This window comes from Boleophthalmus pectinirostris, unplaced genomic scaffold (assembly GCF_026225935.1).
Source record: "Boleophthalmus pectinirostris isolate CB_2022bp ecotype Guang Dong unplaced genomic scaffold, ASM2622593v1 HiC_scaffold_7, whole genome shotgun sequence".
Taxonomy (NCBI): Eukaryota; Metazoa; Chordata; class Actinopteri; order Gobiiformes; family Gobiidae; genus Boleophthalmus; species Boleophthalmus pectinirostris.
In genome coordinates, this window is record NW_026571473.1 from 19386104 (window position 1) to 19413305 (window position 27202).

At 38.0% G+C, this 27202-nt stretch overlaps 1 protein-coding gene across 1 annotated transcript in view; it reads right to left on the minus strand.

Moving 5' to 3' along the window:
* sema6bb (sema domain, transmembrane domain (TM), and cytoplasmic domain, (semaphorin) 6Bb) overlaps window positions 1-27202 on the minus strand; it is a 180139-nt gene that overhangs the window by 125847 nt on the left and 27090 nt on the right. Inside the window, 1 exon segment of the mRNA XM_055164909.1 lies at window positions 2503-2562. The gene's annotated coding sequence lies outside the window, so the exon portion shown is untranslated.

Here is a 27202-nt window from a genome sequence, read left to right on the forward strand (position 1 = left end):
GGTGGGGATTTATCAGTTTTGCTATGACTATATTTTTTAAGAACACAGTTTTAAGTTTGTTAGTAAGTAATTTATATGATTAAATGAAAGTACAGTTCCACATTTGTTTCAACATAAAATAACCAACCACTTAACACAAAACAGAATAATTTCTTAAAACAATTCAGATCATCAAACATGACAATAAAAAGCTACTTCTTCAGTGACTCTATGACAGAGGCAGTATTAAAGACTTGTTGAACATATTAATACTCAACAAAATAAGACATTTACTGAGTTTTTGTTTTGTTAACCGCCATTTTTGCCTTGAGAAACTGTCCAGAGCTGTAGGCTATAAAACATGTGTGCAAAGCACCAGAAGATGGACTTCAGAGGAATAAGAAATGGACTGATACAGAGAATACCGCAGAATAGCCCAGAGTCATCCCCAAACCTAATATCACCACACAAACGCCTGTCCGGGTTACTGACAATGGACCCAGTGTCACCTGCTTAACCCACACCTAATGCTGCTTATCTGCTCTGAAGCTCTAATGCGATCTTCTCTTTTGCTTTTACCTTCAGGCGTTACCAATCGCAAATCTGACCACTATTTTGCAGTAGTAAAAACTTTTGTGTGAAAAAGTGTGAAACAGTGCTTAAGTAAGTCAGTTTTTGTTTAAATTTTGACATTTACACAGTCAAATATTAAATATCTATCTGTATTAGGGATGGGCATTCGATGAAATTTTCTTAATCGATCATTGGAAGAATTAACGATCGATTATCGATAAATCATTAACGTTTTTATATTAAAATGATCATCATTATTATTACTATCTGCACTACTACTCTGCATAAATAAATTCAACTTTACGACATATAAACCGTAACGACTCTAGAGCCACATCAATCCATTTGAGATTATAATGTGTTTAATTCAGTTTTGCGCAACTCTCACAGAAACGAAACTTAAAACCGCATCGCTAATTTGCATAAACTCAGCAAAGATAAAACTACAGCTCTGTGTCGCTGATGCGGTCAACTTCTGTCAGATTAAAAGACATGACTCAATGGAATACAGGTTAGTGTGACCATATTTGCGTTTATCAAAACCAGGACACCGTACGGGGGGTGAGAGGTGGGGACTCGTCATCGACATTGCGCGACTCTCACCTGGCAAAGCTTTTTCCCACTGGACCCCGAAACATATGTGCTGCTTTGTACACTGTGCACATGGCCTCACAGTGTGAGGCCGTTGCATTCGGGACAAGTGTGAGGCTCACACTTGTCCCGAACGCAACGGAAAGCATGGAATTTCTTGTACAAGTCATCGTTAAATACGCATTTGTGCTTCGGTACGTAGCAGACTGACTGACTGTTTGTGTCTCGCTCCTTCTGAGTGCAGAGAGCGACATGTACGGACCCCTGTTTGGTCACGCTACACACAGCAACCTACACTCGGTTATGTTGATTAAAATTAACGTAATCGATGAAATTCTTAATGATCAATTATCGATTAATCGACTAATCATGCCCATCCCTAATCTGTATATAAATTTTACTGTATATAACCTCTGTATAGATACTGTCACCTGTTTGAATACTTGTAGTTTTCTCAGCTATTCCAAGTGGGAGGGAAATGTATGTGTATTTAGGTTGTGAAGAAAATATTCCTTTCATATTTTGGACCAGACACTGACATGTGTAAAGAGTCAAGAGGCACTGTCCCAATCCCACAGGAAACTCTGTTCTTTTTCCTGTCTTCAAGTGTAAAAGTTGATTAACTCAAGGCTGGGAAACAAAAGTCACTCTGCTTTGATATGCCTGTAGTTTTTGACTGGCTTGGGACTCTGAAAGGTCCGGTCTGTATGTGCTGTAAAAAAGAATAAACATGTCTGGATTTCATATCTCACCAGGCTTCACTCCAAATGGATTATTACTATTATGATCAATAATCATATAATATTTTTCCACAACACTAGCTATATATTCATGATTTGCCCAGTGACTTCAACACTTGTGCATTTCATTTCAAACTAGCTCTAATACCACATGAGCTTGTGATTTCTTGAATTAAACAGGGATGCACGTTGAACTTTCAAATGATCAATGTTCTTTAGACATCATGTAGGGGCGATGCAGGCTGCACCGTTTGGACCAAAGGAATGGGCCAAATCAGAGCGGTGATAAAACTGACTACACCACAGCGCGCTCTCTGGCCTTGGCTCCCTGTCTCCGTTACCCTGGAAACTGTTGTCCATGTAGGAAGAAGCAATTCTATTACAGCGGCCAGGAAATAGAACTATAAAGCATGACTTAACAGTTATAGAGCAATGCGCCAAAAAGGAGGAACGGGATAAAAGAGGAAACTATAGCAAAGATGAGCAAAGATTTAATAGTGATAAAAGGTTTGAAACAAGGAAACACAGACCCAGAAGATGAAGGACACACAGACTGGACTTAACACGAGGTCAGTCGATTTGTTGTGGTCAAGTAAAAAGTGAAAGTCGATGTCCTTACCTCAGCTTGAGGCTTTAGAAATGGGGCATGCCGGCGCTGCAGTCTAAACACAATCTGGATCTGAAAAAGTGAAACAAAACAAAGACAACTTCAGTACAGACAAACAGTCAGTCACAGACTCTAAACGAAACAAGGCAGGTGTTTCCACAGATTGTCAATAAAGTAATAAACAGGAACCTTTTCTTCTCCTAAGGATCAGTAATAAACATTGGATTTTTTAGGAAAGGGGGCGGAGCCAGTAATAACTGCACAAAATACATCCAACCTCAAAACCTTGTCTTAAAGTTGCATTGTGTACCGTATTTTTCAGACTATAAGGCGCACTGGATTATAAGGATTATAATGCTCCAACAATTCATCAAGTGGTACAGCTTCATATCTTACCAAAGTCGTACTAAAACATTTTGACAGATTTCTGAGCGCTGTGTACCATATAAAATTGGTTCAAGGTCAGTAAGCACAACCAGAATTAATACATAAGGTGCACCGGATTATAAGGTGCACTGTCAGTTTTGAGAATTAATGGATTTTAAGTGCGCCTTATAATAGTCTGAAAAATACAGTAACTTTTTTCTGTGGGGGGTCCTTTGAATGCTTTTCTCCATGGAGCTGTCCTTGCTTTGTTCTCTAATGTTTCACAGTATGGCATTAAACCTTTCTATCTTCATGGAGACTAAACCAGACCAAGTTATAGGTCAGATCTGTGGAGAGGCAACCTCACTCACAATCAGATTGCCTGTGTTTCGAGGCATTCTTGAGCTATTAAACCACCTGTAATTTAATAAATTGAAGGTAGAGCTGTTTAATGTCATACTGTGGAACTTTTGAGGCAGAGCACTGACACATCCATAGAAACAAGCAGGTGACGGATCCCCAACCAAAAAGTTACACAGTGTACCTTTAAGAAATATGTTATTAATCATGTAAAACAAAGTAAAACACAGGGACATAACGATAAACCAAGTTTGGGGACCCCTGTACAGAGAACAACATAAAAGCACGATGACATTGTTCTACTAGCTGAGCGAATAATAGAAAAAAGTGAGACAAATTCTTAAACATTTTACATTTTAAAAGGACACCTCATGATGTCCGTTTGTATCTAGTTATCTGGAGACTCATTTAAATTCAGCCCACGGCCTTCTAGTGGCTCTGACATGGCGGACAGCTAATGGACACTTGGCACAGATTTGATCAAAACCATGTGAAAGTGTCAGAGTGAGAAAGTGCCCAGGAGGCTGTTTAACCATATACCCCTGATCTGAGTAAGTCCCTTCATCTATTCACCATCCATCACAAACCACCTCACATTAACTAGTGCCCCTCACAATCACACAGCCCCTTTCACTCACTCCATCTGTCTCCTGTCTCATGCCCAAAGCTAAATCCACCCCTTTATTCTCCTCTACCCTCATTTCTTTATCCTTTTTGTTTTTTCATCATCTCAATACAATCTCCTTCTAGGCTAATGGAACGACGCTGTAAAGTCTGAAAACACTGACCTTAAATCCACTTTGAAAAGGCGGGTTCAGTGCAACTAAGGGACCATTATGAAGCCTATTATATTCAACGAAAATGAAATTAATAAAATAACTCATAAAGTCATGACCATTGACAAATGAACAGAATATTAGTAGAATTGGAATGATTTAAGAAGGTTCAGTAGGATCTAAATTATGAGCTACAACACTGTGTAGACTGTTGGTTTAGAAACAGAAGTTAAGCAGAAAAAATGTACATTCAACAATTTATACAGTGATTCCATTAAAAGAATAGACTTGGTGACTTTACCCCATAGTCTAAAACCAACCTGAACTACACTATACTGGCAAGTTGCCCAATGTATTACTGCAAACATTTAAAAGCAACAAGTTTTAAAAGTATCTCTATTGGCATAAAGCAGCGGTCGGCACTTGAGCCAGACTTGAGTCACTATTTTTAGGACTTGAGGCTTGACTTGATAAAACGGACTAAGACTTGGGACTCAACTTGGACTTGAAGGTCAATGACTTGGGACTTGAGCCCTGTGACTTGAGAAGATGTGATGTTTCTCTTAAATCATGCTTTTGAAAATACTTTTCTTTTCACAGTTGATAAATGTGGCGTTGAATTTTACAGGAACAAACTGAAACATGCCCCTCCCACTACTGTTTGAAACTTTGGATGGAACTGAAGTACTGTGATACTCAAATGTACTACAGTAAAATGCAGTACAATACAGTAATATACAGTATAAAAGAATAAAACAGAAGGAACTACAAACGTGATCATTCCATTTCAGTGCAGCCTACATGACAAAATAACTGTTATTTAGCACTTTTAAATCTTAATTCTTTCTATTCTGACCATAATAATTCACACTAAGACTTGTCAAGATGTTTAAAAAGGAAAAATTTACATTTCTAGAGCTCTTATATAAATACTCATATATAAATATTTCATGACTTTTTAAATACAGTTTAGTTTAAAATTCATATAAACTACTGACTGGTTTAAATACTTGAAATGACTTGAAACTCAAAGCAGATGACTTGGACTTGACTTGGACTTATTGGCCAGTGACTCGAGACTCAACTTGGACTTGCCTGTATTTGACTTGGGACTTGACTCGGACTAAAGGACAAAGACTTGAGACTTACTTGAGAAAACAATAACTTGGTCCCACCTCTGGCATAAAGTTCATCAGGCAGGTGACACATAGCATACATTACCAAAAAATGCCAGAAATGTTTAATATAGTCTAAAAACTCAAGAAAAAGTACAAAATGAATTTAAACAACACATTTTCAGGAGTCTGTGATCAATACGAGCATTCATGGGCCTGTTTAGGTGTTTCATTTTCAACAAAAAACATAAGAGTAACTAACCGAAATACTGCTAGCTCGCTCGTGACTGCAATTTTATGTGTGAGAGTCTTGTTTAAGCACACAAATCATCTCAAACCAATTCAGCTCTTTCTGGTTTGACTGTGTTAAAATAAAGCTTAGATTAAGTCTAATTTGAGTAACAGCTTTAGAGTAGTGCTTTCTGTTTGCATCACACCCACAGGGATTGTTGATGACATCAGTTGTAAAGTATCAATAGGCAATAACAGAGGCAAGTTTATGAGATTCAATTATTCAAATGAAAATGATTTGTGTCACCATACATTTCCTGAAATATATGCAAAACACTGGTTTAAAAATACCACAGTATAGTCAGGTGATAATGCTTTTATTGACTGACGTATTTCTGGAGATTTATAGTGCGGTGTGATGGGGCAGACAGTCTGTGAAGGTCAAAGCGGAGCCTTTAGGGAGAAACAGGAGTAGCATGACAGTCCCAGATCAAATAGTGATCAATGGAGAATACACACTTAACTCAGACTGGTGCCTGTCACACGTACACACTCTCACACCACTGTAAGGGGTATCAAGTTCCCCTTCTCCAGCCAATAGTGCGGGAACAGCCCCTCTGATTGTGAGGCTGCGAGTGCGTCTGACCCCCCTAAGCCTGGGAATCATTGGAACTAAGATCAAGTTACAGTTGGCTAAGACCTGACTTACTTTGTTCTGGTGATCTCAACACTAGCCCAAAGCTATAGTATCTTACATGGGTCAAATGACTCTACCAAATCCATTTCGGTGGACTTTTTTGAAATTGCACAATAGAAGAAAAAGAAATGAGTCAAGCCTACGAGCTATAAACACACCCACTTGTCTGAGGCTCCGGGAATGTAGCGGTTTTCAGAGCAAAAGAGGAGAGAGATATGATCGAAGTTTCTTTTGTGTGAGGGGCATACAATACACCACATGTGTCATCTCTGAAATCACCTAACAGCACTCGTCATTATGTCTGAAATACAATCGAGATTAAGGGTAAAATTACAGAAAAGATTTGATACCTGACTCGAGACATATAAAAGAAATACTGCTGTAGGTGTTGAACAAACCACCAGTGTACAACAAAATATGTGTCATACACTTAACTTCATGAGAAAAGTTATCAAAAGCATTGAAAATCACACACTAAATTATATTAAACTACATACTTAACACTACGGAACCCAACTGGATAATTGAAGAATTACAGATATCAGGCCCCGTGATAATATAAAAGACGTTTTTTTATTATTATTATTATCATTGTGGTATCATAATCAGTATCGAGAATTGAGTATATTCCTTCAGTATCGAAACTGAGTAAGAAAATTTAGTATATTGACAACACTAAATGCTAATCATTTAAAGAAGCACTGTGTAACTTTTCAGTCCACCTGCATGTCAATCTTCTAATGGTTTTGCTTTGCCTGGAGTGTTACGAGTCTATATTGCACATTTATTAAATTACAGGAGTTTCTATGAAAACTGCAGTTTGGTCTGGTTTTGTTACCTGTTTGTCTCCATCAACATTAAGGAAATACTGTGGAACATTCCAGGAAAAGCAATAACCCATGGAGACACACAAAAGTTATAGTGCATCTTTAAAAAAAGCATGATTTGTGTTTATTTATTTTTTTTATAATACAGTTATAAAAACTGACAATCATAAAAGACAAATATTTTAACTACAAAATTAGCAAGTTTGCACATTGGAAAAAATGAAAACCAAAGTGGAGACAAACAAAAACAACTGCAACAGTGAACTGGTACAACCTAAAAAGGTTGGTCATGCAGATTGGGATGATCACAGACTACTGTTTATTCCACACAAATAAACAAGTATTCCTGGCATTGAAAAGTGTTTAAATACCCACAATGTTGGTATATACAATAGTTTCCAACCACGCAAAATGTGCTCGGTGCTGTTTCCACGGGATCAGCTTTGTTGTCACTGGACTCATTCATGGTGGAAATAATCTGTTTGACATGTTGGATAATGATGATGTTCATTTCAGAAAGACCAAATATGTTTAGTCTCCCTATCACTAATAAAATGACACCATTTGAAAGGCATGATTGTTGTAAAGTGGTCCAAAACGAGTGGTACGAGCCAAACCCATCTCTCAAATACAATAACAGCTCTTTGTAAAAGCGCTCCAGTCCTGCCAATAACTCCAGCAGAGGAATCAGAGTGGATGGTCCTTTTGTGGTCAAGACTGGAAAAGACACAAGGCAAGAGTGGAAAAGACACTATTGATGGAGACTGGAAATTTGGAAGAAACATATTAAAAGAATTTAGATTCACTGTAACTGATATTTGCTGTCTTAAAAACATGAAAAACAGCAGAACTTACATTTAAAAGGTTCTATACTACGCAAAATAGACTCTTGTGAGCATTAGGACATGTTTTAATGTTGTGACCTCATCAGAAACACAAACTCCAGGCATGTTTTTGATGAGGAAACTACATTATAACATAGATGAGAAAATATCAGCTCTTTAAACTCTAAAATTCTGTCTTTAGTCAAGCAGGGATTTCTTTAGTTGACTGTACATCTGTATTCACCAAATGCACCTCACCATTGGTTTAAACTGTCTACGTGTGCAGACAAAAATAACCCAAACTTGCTCCTGTCGTTGTTAATGAATACCAACCAGCTCCAGCATGTCACTCTGTCTAATACTGGTCACTTCATGGACTTTAACAACTCCGCAAACTCACACCACTCTGTAAAATTATTAACTAGCTCTGCTCCTGTCACTTCACCTGCCGCTGCCTGTCTGACTAGACCCAACCAGGTGCACTTATCTACAACATCTGCTGCATTTGCACTTTCTGGACACGCTCCCAATCCAATATAATGACTTAACTACGATTTGTATTAAACACCCAAATGTCTTAATAGAAACTGGAAAATCACAGAGGTGGTTGTCTATCCAAAAAAAAGTTGAAAGCTGCTCATTTGAATGGCTGTGATATTACATTCATAGAGACAGTTGAACCTAAGGCACATTTGAACAGTAGCATTTATCACACAAATGAATAAAGCTCTTGACAGGAAATGACTTATATAGAGAGATGTCTTTTGTGCTGTGTTAAATGTATAAAAATAGTGCCACATAAATCTTAGGCCATTTTACCTTGTTGTAAAAGTCATGACTCTTGTCTCCTTACTATTTTTCATCTCCTCAGCATTTTATCTGTCAGTTTGTCTGTTTTTCCATGTGCCAGCCTGCCTGTCTGTCAGCTCAAGTGGGTGATACAAGAGTTTGGTTCTTTCATATGGCACCTTTGGGTGTCTGAACAACTCCTAGTGCAAAAGTGAAGAAAAGACATGATCAGGGAGCGATGTAAGTGTATACCTCTTGAATCATGACAGGGCATGTCTGGTGTTACAAAAGGTTAAGAGCTTATCTGAATTCGTCATACAGGTTTTTGTTCTTTGAGGCTGTTTGAGGGAATGTGCATGTTTAGATTTGCTATAATATATCATAGGCAACAAGTATTGTCACAATATTACATTTCAAAAGGGTCTTATACTAGCCTGATTCATCAGCCTGACCTCGCAGTGTTAGAATTTGTTTGCTCGACGGTAGGCGGGTACTTTTTTCATTTAACCAATCACTGCTATTTGGTTGTGACATATGTAATGCGCCACTAACGGGGCTAACTGGTATATTAAGCTTTTCCCAAATCCCATAGGAAGAAGGGCAATAACGTCCTTCCCTTTGATAAAATTCACCAAACATTCTCTTTGTTGCAGCTTTAAATCCTCAATCTCAGGAATCATTGACAACACAGAATGTATGGCTCTTCGCTGATTGGCTGGTGCCCGAGTTCGCACTTACCGGGTTCTTGCAAACCGTCTAGTGTATTCCAATTAGTAGATTATTTGTTCAGAAAAAAATTTAAAGTTAAGGTCTTTGCAATAATGCCTCAAAATGGAATTGAAACTTACTTATATATAAAATTATCGATTATATAAATGATTTACCTTTTTTTTATTTTTTTTATTAATCAGTACCATTCACTGTCTGTATTAGGAAAAGGAGATTTAACTGCCCTCAAACCACATGTGGAAGTATCTGGCCTCTGTATCACACGTGCAAAGTGAGAGCAGCTATTAGGCTACAGAGAGACTGTACTCAGTGCTTTATGAATATAAGCACCAACACTATGCTGCATTAAATATTGATTTCTTTGTGCTCAGGTCAATGTAGAGTTAATCTGCAGATGGGGATATGAAGTGTTTTCATTCACAGTGGACCACAGTCTTTTTAATAGTGTTTGTCAATGTGCCTCCATACAATTATGAAGTCATTATTCCTGCACTAGCCTCCAGTCATTTCTAATTTGGACAAATGACATTTCTATTTAGCACTTTGACACTTTGTCTTGTCGTTGAGACGCACAAAATCAGCATACACAGCCACCCAACTGCCGGCTTGTACTGTCTTCCTACTCCATATATCCACATTATGATGAAATGAAATGTGAGTATCTTATTTATTTATTTAAAGAGTCCATATTACACTATTTTCTGATCTATACCTGGAGATGTGTTTTATTTTATTCACACGTTTATCACATAAGCCCTGTATATTTAGACTGAGTTCTTCTCTCAAATGGAAAACACTCTGTTCCACATCATAGAATGTGGTAATAAAGGAAATGCTCCACTGTGTTTTTAAACTCCATACACCATTGCTGGAATATGTTCGATGATTTCGGCCTTGGAATTGCTGTTCTCTACTGAATTAAAGGTTCATGACATCACAAGGTGGAACAGAGCTTTTTGAGCTTTGGAGATGCACTGCAAAAAACAAAATCTAGTCAAGTTTAGATGATTTGAAATAAGAAAGTTTTATCATGATTTGACTAAATTTAACTTTAGAAGTAAAATTATCTGCCTTTGAAACAAGACTTTTTGTACTTAAAATCTGAAAATACATCTTGCTATACTTAAAATAAGAAAAACAACAGCTCTTTGTACTTAACATAAGAAACAAAATCGAATGATGCTTGAATTAAGAAAAACACATTCCATTGGTAGATAATTTTACTTGTCAAGTTGAATCTACTCAAATAAAGTAAATGTAATTTAAGTCACTTAAACTTACATAGATATTGTTTTTTTTCCCCCCAGTGTGTAGATAATACTAATAATACAGGATTACTCAAACACGTGTGATTGAAACAAAACACATCTGCAGGTATGTTTTTAATGAGGTAAATAGTAAATGGTTAGCTGTGAGCCAATTAAGTATTTGTGTACTGAAATGTGATACATGAGGGGAGAAAAGGTGATCCAAGCTATTAAACAAATCACTTGGCAGGTAGTCATAATATTTTATCAATGTAAAATATGTGCTAACTTGCCTCAGGGGGTGATTGAATTTGGAAAAGATAAATTAAATCAAATCAATTAGCAAATAAAAAAAAAAAAAAACTTTTCTACTATTCCCTAAAGTAATTGTGATAAAAGTCACAGTGAGCCGCTAATTTGGTTGTTCTACTTGAGTGTTGAATCAAATCTTCTCTTGTCTGAACGAAGTAGTGAAATAGAGAAAATTAATAAATAACATGTTTATTTTTCATCAGAATCCAAAATCTTGTGAGTTTCCAGCTAAGATCGCACCTGTCAGACACCCGCTCTTCGCACCTGACAAATTCTTCACAGTGCATCGACAGGGTGCATCATCTCATTGGCTGCTAACCAACCAGACATGCAACAAGCCCTGTTTACTCAAGTCGCTATAGCTGCATGACAGAGAGAGAGAGAGAGAGGAAGAGTGGAGAGGAGAGGAGTGGAGGATAAAAGCAACAGAGAAAGAAGGAAATAACATTGGGGGAAAGGGGTTTTGGGTTTGGAACGGTTTGAAATGTTGGTACAAGAGGAGTCGGGATAGACAGGGGAGACTGAGGCAGAAAGCACTGGTAGCCCTCATCTGCAGATCAAAGTGCTGTCTTCTGGCTTGTTGTGCCTGGAGCTCTCTTCCTGAGTTGGAAAGAGGGAATAGCACAGTAAGAAGGAGTAGGGTTCGGCAAGAAACTTTTTCTTGCTAAGTTTGCTTTACTGGTGTATGTGGAAACAGTGCTGTCTCTCTGAGTAAAAACAGCCCTCCATCAGCATGTTGTCAGGCAGGTAAACAAAGAGGAGGACAGCCCTGAAGCTTCTAAGATGTGTTCTCATGCACGGCCCAAAGCTCCTGACCATAAGGGACACAACAATGGATTACAATAAACATGCAGGTTTAAACTCAGACAATTTTCACCACCAGCTCTTTTTATTGGTCAGCCCCTGTAAGGTTTAGAGTGAGGAGCAGGCGAGTTCAACCAATCCAAGATAAGTATGATCTGAGGAGCAGAGACTGAAGAGGTGACTTCAGTTAAAAGGCATATATGCTCCAAGACAATGTCTCAATGGACCTGAGATGTTTGAAACCCACAGCCTCAGATTTAGAGGTGCTGATTTTCATCCCCACTGCTTCTGAAGTGGTGTGTATCTCAAGGCATTTGAAATGAACCTAAAGTATCAGGGTTAAAAGAGGTCCCCATCTAAACTACTATAACTCCATAGATGTGTAATGTCAGACTCTTAAAACCAAATGAATAAACAGATAAATTGTTCCATGAAAAAAGTGGATGCCTTCCAGAAACTGGCAAATCAACAACATTTTGACAGCTAATCATGATGCTAACATCAGTCAAAGTGTTAGAATTGTGCCAACAAAAATATACCGAAACAGATGGGCCAAAGCTTTGTTATATATGAAAACAATGATTGCAATAGCATTAAAAATATAAATTTACTTTTTATATCTTTAGCCTTATTAGAAATCTATGTAATAGAGGAAGTCCACGCTGGTTTCAAATAAAAAGCACTTTTAAATAAATGGGAGTATTTTATTAGCTCTTTCTGAAAAATGTACAGAATTAATTAAAGCAAAGGTCATGGCTATTCATCCTATCAGCCAGGGGAATGACCGCACACTTTTCACACACCGGGGGAGATTATCGCCTTCTTAAACGGATTACAAAGTCAGAAACTCCGAGATATCCTCAGTAATCTGCAGAGCTGAGCCCACTCCACTCCAGGATTGCAGTGCTGGAACAAAAAAGTTTCTTCACCACCTTCAAACTCCCCTCTGTGGTTTTTGAGCAAGCCTCCCTTCAACCACAGGTACATATTTAGCATTCGCCTCTGAGGCCACGTCCAAATCTAAACAAAGTCTCAGCCAAAACATCACCGCTGCAGACCACAGACAATGGCCAGCAGCACTACAGCATTGACAGTGTTTCAGGATACAACAGGGAGAGCCACATTTGGTTCATAGCACCACATTTGGCAAGGCGTACATCAATCATGGCACGTTTTTATCATATTACAAGACATAATTAGCTACTGCAGCGCTAAAGATGCGTTTAAGAAAAATTATGATTCGGTTGCTTCTCAATTTAAATGGTAATGCCGTCGCTAGCTCCTCAGGCCTTTCCGCACTGGAGCAGTTAGTGGATGATAAATTAGCTGGTCTCGTGCGTGTTTGTTGCTTTTGTAAGTGAGTTGTAGATACATGGGGCGTGGTGCCATGAATGACAGCTTCTGAAAGAGAGTGATGGAGAGTTGTCCTTGCTGCCATATATCTCCCTCCATGACACGACACAAAGGAAATGGAGGATTGGCTGTGTAAACATGACCTTTGACCTCTGTTTATCCAATATTCCATCAGAATGACAGTCGGCAGCTCCAAACCTGCCCCGAGATTCCATTATGGGCCTATGTGGGGCTGCAGTCGTACAGGGTCACATAATATGTGGAGGAAAGGCAAGATTGAGGTCCCTGGGTGTGACAAAGAGAAAAATAAAATGTCCTGGAGGATGCAGGAGCCAGGAGCCAGCTTTATACTGGACCCTCCTTTGGGATTCTGCAGGATGGTATGCTTGTTAATATTCCCTAAACTTTTGGAGGTTTGCTAACTCATAACATTTTGACCTTTTCTGAAAACTTGAGGTTACATATCATATTTCATACTAAGAAAAAAAGCCTGATTCATATACTAATATTAAATGCTGTTAGCACTTACTGTTGATTATTATAAGTTTGAGCTAATAATCACAACTTTTCCCTTCATAACATCAATTGAAACAACAATTAAAAAACTGAGAACATTGCTTCCGATATGAATTTCTGTATACATAAACAATACATACTACACAAAAAAAATAGTCAAACATCTTCTTTTCTGGTCTGACAGTCTTATTGTTTATGATATTATTTCTGGCTTTAACCTGGCAGTGAAAAGTTTGTTTAGGACTTAGTTAACACTGAAGTTACCAATTTGGGTTTGCTTATTTGATGGCATGTTGGATCCTATTTCTGCAACTTTGGTCTTGGAAAAAAATACCAGAGATCATTATTCGCTCAATTTCATGCACTTTTGGCAGTTTAGATTCAAACTTGAGCAAACTGAGAAACCACAAGTGAGATTTCTTACACTTAAAGGTCCTATATTACACGAAATGTACTCTTGTGAGCTTTAAGCCATGTTAGAATGTTGTTACCTCATTAAACACAGACCTGGAGTTGTGTTTTGTTTCATTTGCATATGTTTGAGTAAACCTTTATTATTAATCTGTCTACATCTTCAAATCTCAAAATGCTATGGTCCACCTTGTGATGTCATGTAGTGGTTGTTTTCAAATTAACAGCTACCTTTTGTTCTGTAGAGTTTGCTAATTCCAGATCTGAAATTATCCAAATGATTCTAGTGAAGGTGTATAGAGTCTAAAAACACAGTGAAGCACTTTCTGTATTACCACATGACATCACAATGTGGAACAGAGTGTTTTCTGTTTAAGAGAAGCCTAAATATTCAGGGTTTGTGTATTAAACATGTGAATGAGACAAAACACAACTCCAGATATGTTTCTGATGAGGAAACAACATTGTAGTATAGATCAGCAAACAGTGTAATATGGCTCTTTAAATGAATTTACAGCATAATCGTCCTCTCAATGTTTACGCCAAGGTTTTTGCTGACTCATAAAAGTTCAACCTTGTTTGAAAACTGGAAGTCAGGCAGGAAAAGGTGTTCCATCCTGCCACTCGGTCACATCTATTCTTATTGCACTCTCTCTGGCACCTTAAGTCTGATTCGGTTTCCTCAATCACAAACGACACGCCGGCTCCAGGGTGTGATACTAAGTTTGAGAACTGCTGGTGAAAAATGAGCAGAGAAGGAAAGAATGAGAGCGTGTGTGTGAGAGGGAGATTGGGTTAACAGGATGAATGGGAGTCATATGAATAGTTAGTGTACGAGGCCAAATAAAACATGTGCTGGGGAAAGTTTCTCCATACGCTTTGGCTGTCCTTTGGCACTTAGACAGGATTCAGTTCTCTGGCACTGGCCCTCACACCTCCACTGTTGTACCACAGCCAAACAATACACTGACTTAAACCGAAAGCCTCACAGCACAATATGAACTAATTATGGAGACATCTGGGATAAGGCTTTGTAATACTGGTAGTTTATTACGTGAATTTAAAAGGCCCAAGGTAAAACCACAGAATGAGAGCATCAGCCAGGGAAGTCCATTTTACTGTACATCTTGATTGTTTCTCTTGATTTTTAAGACTTTTGTTTGCTTTAGGGCAGTAGTTCTCAGCAAAGTACTTTCAGGTTTATAATGATTTCTTGGTTGGTCGCCAAAATGTCTTGACTAAAAAAAAAATTTAAAAAAAACATTGCCCATTTTAATGTAAGTATCAACTGCTGCAATATTGTAAAATTTACATGTCAAGTGGATCATAAAACATTATATTACTCTATTAATCTAAGTGCTGGGTTTCAAATAACATCACAACATTCAATGGGACAATATTATCTAAAACAGATTCAGGCAGTTAAAATTAATATTGTTAAATGCAATTTTGTTATCATTCAGTTCTTATAAAAGTACAATATCCCCCACTGGAAGTATGACATCATTCTGTGATTTGATGACAATGTTAATCCAGTATTTTTTTTTATTACTATTTAATATTTGAGTACCCAGACTGTACACCACTCAGAGTGCATCCAAATGACTTCTAGAAAACATATTTTTAGTTTATAATGTTTAATAGTTTGTTTAATAGAGCCATATGTAAAACTGGGCCTGGGTTAAGGAGGAGTCAGATGAGCACACAGACTTTGTAATATCATTTGTACAGTGAAAAGTGACATCTTGAGTTATAGATAAGGACTGAGAGCTCAAATGTGTTGCTAATGGACTCTACTGCAGACAAATGACTAGAAAAGGCATGAATTAGCAAAACCACCACCACACGTGGAGATAACATCAACAATATGGATCCCTCCAAAGCAGTGTTTATAATGTTGTCGCACCTAAGTAGAGTTTAATAAAGAAACAGGCCTCTCTCTTACAGCCCTCTGTCAGACTCTTGCTGCTGAGTGCTTTCATTCCCACTTTAAATTGTGCTGGGACTTAAGGGCTACTCTGTGTGTTTGTGTGAAAGGGGGCGGTCTACAGTTCAGTGAAGTTAAAGAGGGGGTATTTTCCTTCTATGGGGTATTAATTGCTAACACATAGGATATTTAGATCACCATGTTATTTTTTGAACATGCTATATTTGCTGTGATATTATGTTTTAAAAGTTTTGCTTTTATTTCTGATGCTTTGAGCACTATTTACTTTTGTTCCACCTTCAGAGCCCCTATCACAACACACTTTGCATGCATGTCACTAATGACACTACTGCACATTGTTGTTGTGTATAGTTTTGTTTCCAGCTTTTGTATATTTATGAATAAATGTCATGGGGGAGGATGGGTGACGTAGGCTTGTGGGACAGAATGTTACAGCGAACTATAAGGAAGGTTTAAATAGGGCCCAGGAGAGATCACAAAATGACTTACACTTGCATGGATAATATTTAAAACCTCCTCAGGTATGTTTTTGATGAGGGAACAGCATTGTAATACGGTATAAGCACTGTCAACTCTATTTGAGGAGCTGTGCCCATCACCAAAGACATGTCAGCGGATAGAGGAGATCAAAGTGTTTTCTTTTACCATAATAGCTGAACTATATGCAAACATTTATGGTCATGTAACATTTTAAATATTTATTTTGGTTCTTTGTTTCTTTACTTTGGTTCTGGAAATGGGCCATGCATACAAATTGTGATGCATTGTTTCTTCTGGTGGAATGCATTTTTGACACTTTATTCCCTATTTGTTTTAACCTGTTTAGAGCTGATATTTGTATTTGTGTGTATCACCTGTTTGCTTCTAAGGATATACCACTGTTCTTTCTGAATGTTCCACAGTATGACATTAAAAAGCTCTGCCTTATATTTATTCAATTACAGGTGGTTTTATAGCTCAAAAAGACCTAAAAACAGGCATTCTGACTGTGAGCAGGGTTGCGTCTCTGCAGATCTGCCTTGTAACTTGGTCCAGTTTGGTCTCCATTATGAAGGAGGAAAAGTTTAATGCTGTGAAACATTCCAGACAAAGCAATAACATCTTCATGAAGAAAAGCATTTGATGAACCCTAAACCAGAAAAGTTACACAATGCACCTTTATGGCAGTATTAAATAAGGAAAAATCTAATCTGAGACACAATATTGAAAACTTATTTTACTCAGAGAACAGAATATATTTATTAATCTGCTTATAAGAAGTTCCACCATAAAGATATTCAACTTTAATCCTGCACACCATCAATTTCTACCATTTTGTGGAAGGACATTTACACAGTAGTATATCCTTGTGTGTCCCTGAGGCTGCTACTGTTTAACTGTGTTTTACGAGAGGTCTCCCAAGTCTTAAGGCGGTGATTGAAGGGAGGGGAAAAGACTAGCACCCCGGATGTGAAGTCAATCGCATTATCGCTGCACACAGTATACAGTGGACATCTTTATAGGGGTGCACCAGGTCGTGATCAGACTACACAATGCTTGGAGCACTGTAGTGGGAATAAGAATCAAGTCAAGTGCTGAGAGAAGGAGCTGCTTTGTGCTCTGTTTAACGCCAGTTTAATGTACAACAGTGTGAGAGAAAAGGCGAGGACAGAGGCACATAAAACTTTAGGAGAGGGCGCTCTGTGGGAGGTGGTGGCTGTGTTTTGGGCTCTATTGAAATTTCACTAGTGAAAGCAAGAATAATGTTAAAGTCCACTAGTGTTGAGGATGAAAGTTGAGACGGGAAAACAGCTTTATCCATCCATTTACATGCAGAGTTGTAGCTTGACTAATTGGAGCACTGTTTTAGAGCCAGTACAAGCCTGAAAGGGAACTCATTTATTGATAAGGGCTGGGGGGCTGCTTCACTTGTGACTACCCTCCAGACCAAACTGTTGAAAAATGAGAGCAAGCTGACAAATGCAACTTTGAGAAAACATACTAGAGTCTTGGATGGACAACATTAGCTCTGTCTGCATCTGCAAACTGCCAGTTATACATAACAATCAGGATTTGTTCTTGCGATTTGAATGAATGAATGCAGCTTAGATATAATTGAAAAAAGGACGCCAAGACGCTTAAAAGAGGCTTGGTGACAACTAAATAAATACCTTAACTCTTTAACAAGTGATTCCTAAGCCTGAATCATTTGCAATAAACTATTTGTCCATTATGAATTGTTCTTTGTTCAAGCATTAGTAATGCTAATGAAGGAAATTTATTATAGGAAATTGTGTTTTTGTGGTTTCAAAATTGTTAGCCTAATAGCATAGTTGCCTAAGTCATATTTGAAAGTTTTTGGAAAACAAGAAAAAACACATTTGTAGCAAGCACATTGGTATTTTTTATTGATATTATAGAGATAACTAAGGCAGACAGAGATTTTAGAGTCTAACAAGCGATCTGATAGGCTGAGGACATAGGCAATAAGGCAGGGTGATGCAGCAGTGGCAGGAGAGTAAAGTTAGGCACGTATGACAATTTGGCCCAAAAAAATTACTAAGGCAATTATGCTATTAGGCTAACAAAATGTAACATATTACACTTTTATTTGATCTATAATGTTGTTTCCTTATCAAAAAACAAACCTGAATTGTGGTTTTCTTTCTTCTCTCAAACTAAAAACAATCTGTTCCATCTTGTGATATCATGTGATACAGGAAGTGCCCAATTGTGTTTTTAAACTACACACACCTTCATTACAATCATTTGAACAATGTCAACCTTGTACTTGACAATATCAAGTTAACAAAAAGTAAAAGGTAGATGTTATCATGAGGTGGAATAGAGAGTTTTGAGCTTTGAAGATGTAGACAGACTAATACAGGGTTACTCAAACATGTGTGAATGAAACAAAACCCAACTCCAAGTATATTTCTGAGGAAGTAACAGCATTCTAGCAGGGCTTAAAGCTCACAGGTGTCACTTTTGTGTAATAGGACCTTTAAAGCATAACACATTCTCTGCATATGCCTTTTCTATCAGTGACTCAAAGTACCAACTGCAAAAGTTTCAGTTGTTTTAAAAAGTAATTAGATTTTCCGCCTGTCACCCAAACACACTGACATTTACAATGGGAACCACCATGGAGAACAAACACAGAGCCTGCAGTGCAAAACCAAAGAAGGCCGGTCTGACATGTTCACCTGCAAGGTAGAAGCACAGGACTACAGCTGTGTACGATTTACACTTAGCCATGGCACACTCCATTTAAAATGTCACCACACACTCGTCCAATCACGTAACACATCCACAGACAAGATGGCAACTGCACAGCCCAGCCTTAGCCCCTTGTCACGTCATTACTTAATTCCCTTGATAGCAATTACCCCTGAAAGGAACAAAAGCTGGTGCCAAGCTGCAACTATTACTGACGCGGAGGCTCACAGAACAACAGGCTGATTTTCTGTCGGGCCAATTTGCCGAGGATCCACGCTGAGGCCGGGCTAATGAAGGGAAGTGTGCAGCTCAGGAGGCACCCACCACAGCCACTCTGGCAGGAGATGAGCACATGAGAGCTTAGGAAGGGTGGAAGAGCTAGTTCATCCAAGACTGGTGATGCTTTTTTGTTTTGGTTTGGGATTTCTTTTTGGTATTTGAGTTCTTTGTGGTTCTTCTTGACACTGAATTTCCATTATTATCAGTTAGTTTAGGTCATTAGAATTGCTGTGACTAGACAGACTTACAAACTTTATGGATCCACAAAGGTAATTATTTGGACACAGTAGCTCACACATGACAATATATTAATAATAATAACAAAGAGTAAATATAAATGATAATAATAATAATTCAAGTGGCAAAAATACTGGACTGGTGTCAAATAAGGCAAAAAATTATATCCAATTAAAGAAGTAAAGTAAAGTAATGTTACCAGTTGTCAACACTGTAGGCCAAATCTGGAGATAGAAGTCAAAACCAGAAAAAGTAACCCTCAAGCCTACAGCCAGTGAAAGCGTGTAATTTGGAGCAGTATTCGGACTTTAGAGGAAAATATTTTACTTTTTTCTGTGTTTTTTATGTTCAGTAAATTAAAGGTGCATTGTGTAAGGATCTGTCAAATGCTTTTCTCCATGGACATGTTATTGCTTTGTCTGGAAAGTTTCACAGTATGGTATACCTTTCTGTCTTCATGGAGACCAAACCAGACCAAGGTACAGATCAGATCTGTGGAGAGACAATCCTACTCATAGTATGCATGCGTGTTTTCTGAGCTGTAAAACAACAAAATGTAATAAATGTAAGGTAGAGATATCTAATCTCATACTGTGGAACATTGAGTACAGCAATGACATATCCATAGAAACAAGCCAGTAAGGGACCCTTCACCAGAAACCCTTCACCAGTTACACAATGCACCTTTAATATTGAAATTTCTTTTGTTAATTTTTTTCATGAGACCAAATAAAGAATCAAGATCAGTCAATATAAAGGAAAAAAAATTGTAAAACTATACGCGGTTCACCTTTCGTGGCCTTGGTGTTTCGCAGATTTTTAGTGCTTTTTTTTTTTTTTTTACAGCATATGAACACCCATTGTGTTCCTTCCCCTGTGTCCTGATTGGCTAAGGGATTGTAGGCCACTGTCAATCAATCTCCTCTGTGCCGTGTCTCCTGTACAGTGCAGAATGTGTTCAGTTGGCCAGATTTACATAAATGCTCGATCACTTGCAGTGTGATTCTGAAGTGCTGTATGTTTGCAAGTTTTCTCCCCAACAAAACCCACGTTGACGAAACGTTCTGCACCAATAAAGGCTCCTGCAGTCGCACCCAAAAGGCAGAGGAAGATGCTAACCATTGCACAAAAAGTTGGCTTCTAGATATGCTGAAGGAAGGTAAAAGTTACATGGTTGTAAGGCGTCATTACGGAATAAATTAATCTTCGGTTCATTACATAAAGAAGGGGAAAAATAACATAAGGACGACAGCAGCAATAAGTTTTAAGAAAGATGCAAAAAGGGTTGCACCTGTCCTGTCTGAGAAAAGTGCATAAAGTGTGTGGTAAGGGGTTTTACAGCCTTAAAACAGATATAACAATTGTAAAAAATAAAGCTGATCACTTCACGGATTTCGCCAATTGCAGGTTATTTTTAGAATGTAACCCCCGCAATAAACGAGGGACCACTGTACATTTTTTGTGAAATCTCTCAGCTCTATGATGCTGCAACACTATGCAACTTGCAAATCAAACTTATAGGTGAGTCTCAGTTATTAATCACCATCCAAACTCTCCATTCCTAGTCCACATACACTCTTGGTCCTGACCATACACTTCTCACTTGGTTTGCCCATGCTTGACTTCTATTATTAAGACACACATTAACTCTTCCATTGAGCTGCTACAGTACAGCATTAAACCCAGCCAAGTGTAAGTGCCGGCGTGACAGCAATAGATGAGGTTTTCTAATGAGATGGGACAGCGTGAACAGGAGGGAGAAGCTGAAATGTCAGGGTGCTGGGTGTAGAGACTATACACAGGGCTGCAAAAATGTGCAAAGCAATCAGGCCCACCAACCAACAGACGACGGTGCAAATCCTGCTATAGTTTTGAGTCACCCAACCCAGAGTGTCTCCAAAACTGTTTAGAAACACTGCATACGGCCGTGACAGATACATCACAACATGGCGACAGCTCTGCCATATCAACCCGCTAATTTGCAACCATTCGACTGCAACAGAAGGCATGGATACAAGTAGGAAATATAAACATAGTTATTTAGACATGGCAAGTGAGAAAACAATTATACAGTAGGGCCTCATGACTGACAAATGAGGTGGTGGGGATGTGGTATGTCTAGGGTGCGTTTGAGGATTGGGGGGATGTTAATCATTTCCACCACTGTTTTTTACAAGGAGCAGCAAGAATGGTTTGCCAACAGTTCCATACTGTTCGGCACGCACACATGCACAAGCACACGTACTCACACACAAATCTGCATTCCCCCAGAGCAGTGCGTAAAGTCCAGGCAGGTACATTTCCCTGCATATGGAGTTACTGCGCCAAGCCGGCATGAATGTGCTATAAAAGTGGAAGAGATGATGGTGAATAACCTGAAAATGACTAGGCGTGAAGGTGGATTTATGATGAAGCAATTCTGTCTCACTGTAACAAAAAATCAAATTGATGAAAATTGGCACAATTCCACCTCTGGGTTTGGTTAGACTCCAACAGTTTGCTGTGAAAATATGAATAGGCTTTGCAATAGGGCTGCAAGATATCACAATCAAAGCAAAATATTTGAATGGTCACAATTAGCATGTCAAAGATCCCTATTTTTTTTAAATCTGCAACAAACAAGCAATTTCATCTCTATGGGGTCTCCTTATTTACTAAAATTGCTAACCCTGTGGATATATTTGTAGTAATGGGCTTAGCAGGGGAAGAAGAAAGGGTTGTAGTAGAAGGAATAGTCACTAGTAGCCCAGTAGTTGTCAGTAAATGTTACTGAATATACATAAGTAAACTTTGAAGAAAAAACTCTATATAAATTCACAGTGTGAGAGAAAATAAACAATAAGAAAATCTGCATCCAAATGATTCAATATAAAACCAAATTTATGATAACATTTTTATCTCTCAAACAAGAATGAAATCTCCAACTGATTCGGAAATGGCCAAGTTCCCTTCTGAGCTGATAAAACTTTGCAGGGAAGAGAAACAGACTAAAGCTACACATAGAGTTGGGAATGTGGGAATGCAAGAAGATAGGCTCATGTTTATCCGCCTGTGTAATTGTTCAGAGCCGTTTTGGTTAATTAACTAAATGTTGTCTCAAGGCTGTGTCTAGATGCCGCAGGTACGAAACTCCATCAAACCACCCAAGTGTCTCAGGCCCTGTGTGAGTGAAGGAGAACGCCTCTGGACTGGAGATGATAATTGTAAAACCAACAGGGGGCCGCGCACACACAACGTGCACACACAGACACGTACACACACACGCACACACATGTACACACACACGTACACATACACACACACACACACACACACACACTGAAACTATTAACACATGAGGGGAGGATTGTTCCTTAATTCTTACTGTGCAGCTCCACACCCACTCAAGAATGTTTCAAGAGCCCATATTACACTATTTTCTGTTATAATGTTGTCTCCTCATCATAAACATACCTGGAGTTAGTTTTGTTTCATTCACAAACATTGAACACACAAATCCTGAACATATTTTCTATATAATTCTTCTCTCAAACACAAAACACTGTTCCACCTTGTGATGTCATGTGGTAATACAGGAAGTCTCCACTGGGTTTTTAAACTCCATACACCTTTACTAGAATAATCTGGATGATTTCAGGCCTAGAATTGTCAAACATTACAAAAACAAAAGGTAAAAGGTATGCTTTTGTATTGTATGTTCTTGATAAAGTAACAACATTCTAACATGGCGAAAAGCTCACAAGGGTCAAATTTACATAATATAGACCAGACGTGTCAAACTCAGGCCTGGGGGCCAAATTTGGTCAGCGAGATCATATCAAATATGAATTAGATCTGGCCCACCAGCTACAGAGACATTATTTATTTTAAATTGTGTTATTACCTCCGCCAAGGAGGTTATGTTTTTGCAGGCGTTTGTCTGTTTGTTTGTTTGTTTGTTTGTTTGTTTGTTTGTGTGTCTGTTAGCAACATAACTCAAAAAGTTATGGAACGATTTTGATTAAATGTTCAGGATTTGTTGGAAATGTGAAAAGGAAGAACTGATTTCATTTTGGCGGTGATCCGGAAGAAATCCTGGATTCTGGATCACTTTGAAATTTTAGTTAACATTGTAGTAAATGGGGCCAAAAATTTTGTTTCTCAATATCTCGGTTAATTATTGACCAAACCCCATGAAATTTGACGCAGGGATGGACAATGGGATCCTCTTTCATATTCCAAAGGCTGATCCGGATCTGATCCAGAAGACTAATTTTATCACAATTTATATAAAAAATGGGGGTAGTCCTTGGCGGAGGTCTGCGCTCTCTGAGTGCTTTTCTAGTTATTTTATATTATGCTAGTTCTGGAATCAATGTTTAAGCAAAACTATTATTAAACATTTATTTTAATAAGAGAAGGTTTAACATTGCATATCTCAAAAGAACAGAAAACATGCAGATGCTGAAATTTTTCAATAAATATTTAGTTTGGCCCACAACTTGGTCCCAGTTTTTAATTTTGGCTCTCTGTGAATTTGAGTTTGACACCCCTGATATAGACTGTTTAAATGCATTTTCTATGACAAAAATTAACATATGTTAGATTGTATATTTCAAATATGTTTATGATGTTACGAAATTGTTTCATTCATTAGTTTGGTCAGAGATATTGTATGGTTTATTGGGATCTAGATAGAAAATGATTTCACTAAGGGCAGTAGTAGTAGTTGTTGTTCTTAGCAGTAATTGTGGCACACTAGTAATGTTTGTTGAAAGTGCTTTTTGTTCATTATAATTTTTAGGCATTTACCACTTAAAATTTTAAATTGACAGTGCTTCTACTTGAGATTTTGGTTACACCCTCCACTTCGATTTTCTTCAGCAGTCTATTCTAATGTAGTACTTCAAAAGCTTTCTCCTCTCATCGTAATACAGTATCTTGACATCTCTGCACTACAAATCCCTGTACTACATGACTGCCTCGTTCACATAGAGAAACCTCCATCCAAACGACGCTCTCATTTACTTCTTCTTTAGCTTTGGCTGTTCCCTTTGAGCAGCTCTGACTTCTTCTTCAATTTGCCCCGCTGCGTCTTGGCAAAAGGCAGACCCCGGCTTCCTCCGACCAAATTTCGACTGGCCCACTTCAGGCTCACACTCTTGGGTCATTTATTCGGTTCCCTTCCTGGCGTGCAGTGACTTGTTCTTCCAAAGACACTTATGCAGCAATGGAAATCATGTTGGGTGGTGGCCCAAGTGGCTCACAGAGAAACAAAAAAAAGTCAGTGTAGAAAAGTGCTTTGGAGGAGGTCCAGGTCAACAGTATTGTGTTTAGTTTGAGTGTAAACAAATACAAACAGTTGAGTCTGGGACTGTAAAACTGCAGTCTTCCAGGATTAGTGCTCTAAACACTGGTACTGGAACTGACATGAAAAGTGGGGTTTGCTCCATCTGACTTCTGTTTAAATGTAACAAAATGTTTTTTCAGAAAATACCAAGGATCCATTTTGACAGACTATCTTATGTTTCTTGGCAGTTGTCATAATACTTCAATTTCAAATGTGAAGAAAATGCCGTATACTGCAATTTAGTCAACTCTTTTTACCCAAATATCATGTTTAAGACAAAATAATAATTGGTTAATTATAATTCTAAATCTATTCAGAAGAGTTACCACCTCTTCAGTATCTAGTTTTGATACTAGTTTTAGTATTGATTATAGGGATGTAACAATAACAGAAATATCGTGATATTGTGTTGTCAAAGTTCTTACAATAATATCGTGGACCATCACAATATATCGAATATATAATATATATAATATCAATATATCAATATATCATCTCTTTGCTTAAATTAAGAGTTATGGTGCAGCAATAGCTAAAAAAGGGGGGAACTACATAGACCATGATCCTTTGCTCCATTTCAGTTCTAAGCACTTTTAAGTCTTAGTTCTATGGAGTAAGTCTTGTCATGGCATTTTAAGAGGAAAAAGTAGCATATTTACAGTTTTGTTAGCCTCCACAAAATATTACAATAAATATCGTACAGTGAGATGTATATCGTGAAAATATCATACCGACAGATATGGATATTGTAACATCCCTAATCCTGAGCCTCCCCACCATATCGTGAGCCTTCCCACAATATCGCAATAAATATCTTACCGTGAGGTTCATACTGTGACAATATCATGAGACTTGGATATTGTTACACCCCTAATTGATTTGTATCTAGGTATCAATTTTTGACAACCCCATTGCATCACGTTTAAAGCTATCAACAATAATGCTTTACTTTACAGTCACATGCAGTAAATCAATTTACAGTCAATTCTCTGTTAACATCTATGTATCTCTCACTACTTTGCATGACCAGCCACATGGTCACTATATTCATTATTAACACTGTTTTAATAGTAATGATGGGCACAAAGGCTACGTCACTGTCTTACCTCCCCAGAGCTATTGCAGACCACTGGCCCCATTCACCTCCACTGACCTGGGACTTAAACTGGGCTGTGATGCCTGACTCTGCTCCACTGGCTCCATTGACAGGATCATGATAATAGTTGGTGATGGCCAGTGGCTTTGGTTAGGTCAATGGCACAGCGACAGAGGGTGGGCACAGACGCAGGGTGTGAGGGAGCTCCTGACCCTAATAGAAGCAAAATCACACATGCACACACACACAACACATACACATACACATACACACACACACACACACACAGGCATACACTGCAAGGTCACAAGCAGTGATAGAAAGTGAAACTAAACTCATATAAGATGGATGTTTACTATATTTTGCACAAGGTTTGTTGTTCATGTATATATTGTAATAATATGCAGAATGTGTTTTTGAATAACCTTTTTTTGCTTATGATACGTTTTTACTTTCCCATTCCCTTTTCCTTCATCTGATTTTATTGGTATTGGATGCCATTTGTCTGGGCCTAACATTTAAAGGTCCAACATTACACAAAACTGACTCCTGTGACCTTTAACTCATGTTATAATGTTGTTACCTCCTCACAAACATAACTGGAGTTGTGTTTTGCTACTTTCACACATGTTTTAGTCACCTTTTATTGCACCTTGCCTACATCTCTAAAGTTCAGAATGCTTTGTTCCACCTTGTGATGCCATATAGTGGTAGTTTTCAAGTTAACAGCTCCCTTTTGCCTTTAATTTCATGGTTGAAATGATCCAAATGATTCTAATGAAGGTGTATGGAGTTTAAAAACAGAATGGAGTACTCCCTGTATTACCACATGACATCACAAGGTGGAATATTTTCAGTTTGAGAGAAAACCTCAGCCTAAATATGTAGCATTTCTCTAATAAATACATGTGAATGAAACAACTCCAAGCATGTTTGTGATGACTAAACAACTGTCAATTTTCATTGAATTATTTTATTATACTTGACCCGGTTTTATTTAGTAATTTCTCTAGCCATGTGTGTTTTTGAGTTTAATTTCCTGTTGGCTTGTAGCTGCCTCCAGTTGACATAGTGGTCACTCACTGGAACTTCAGCGGAAAAAATCCCATGGGCCGAGAGAAGATTTTTCTCACAAACTGCTCGTGTTCGTCTGACAGGGCACCTACAACTTTCAAAAATATCTGATTTGTTGGCGATTTTTACCTATTTTTAGATCATAAACTTTTTCTCAGCTCAAAATCCTTCAGTTGTTTTAAAAAACGCTTTAT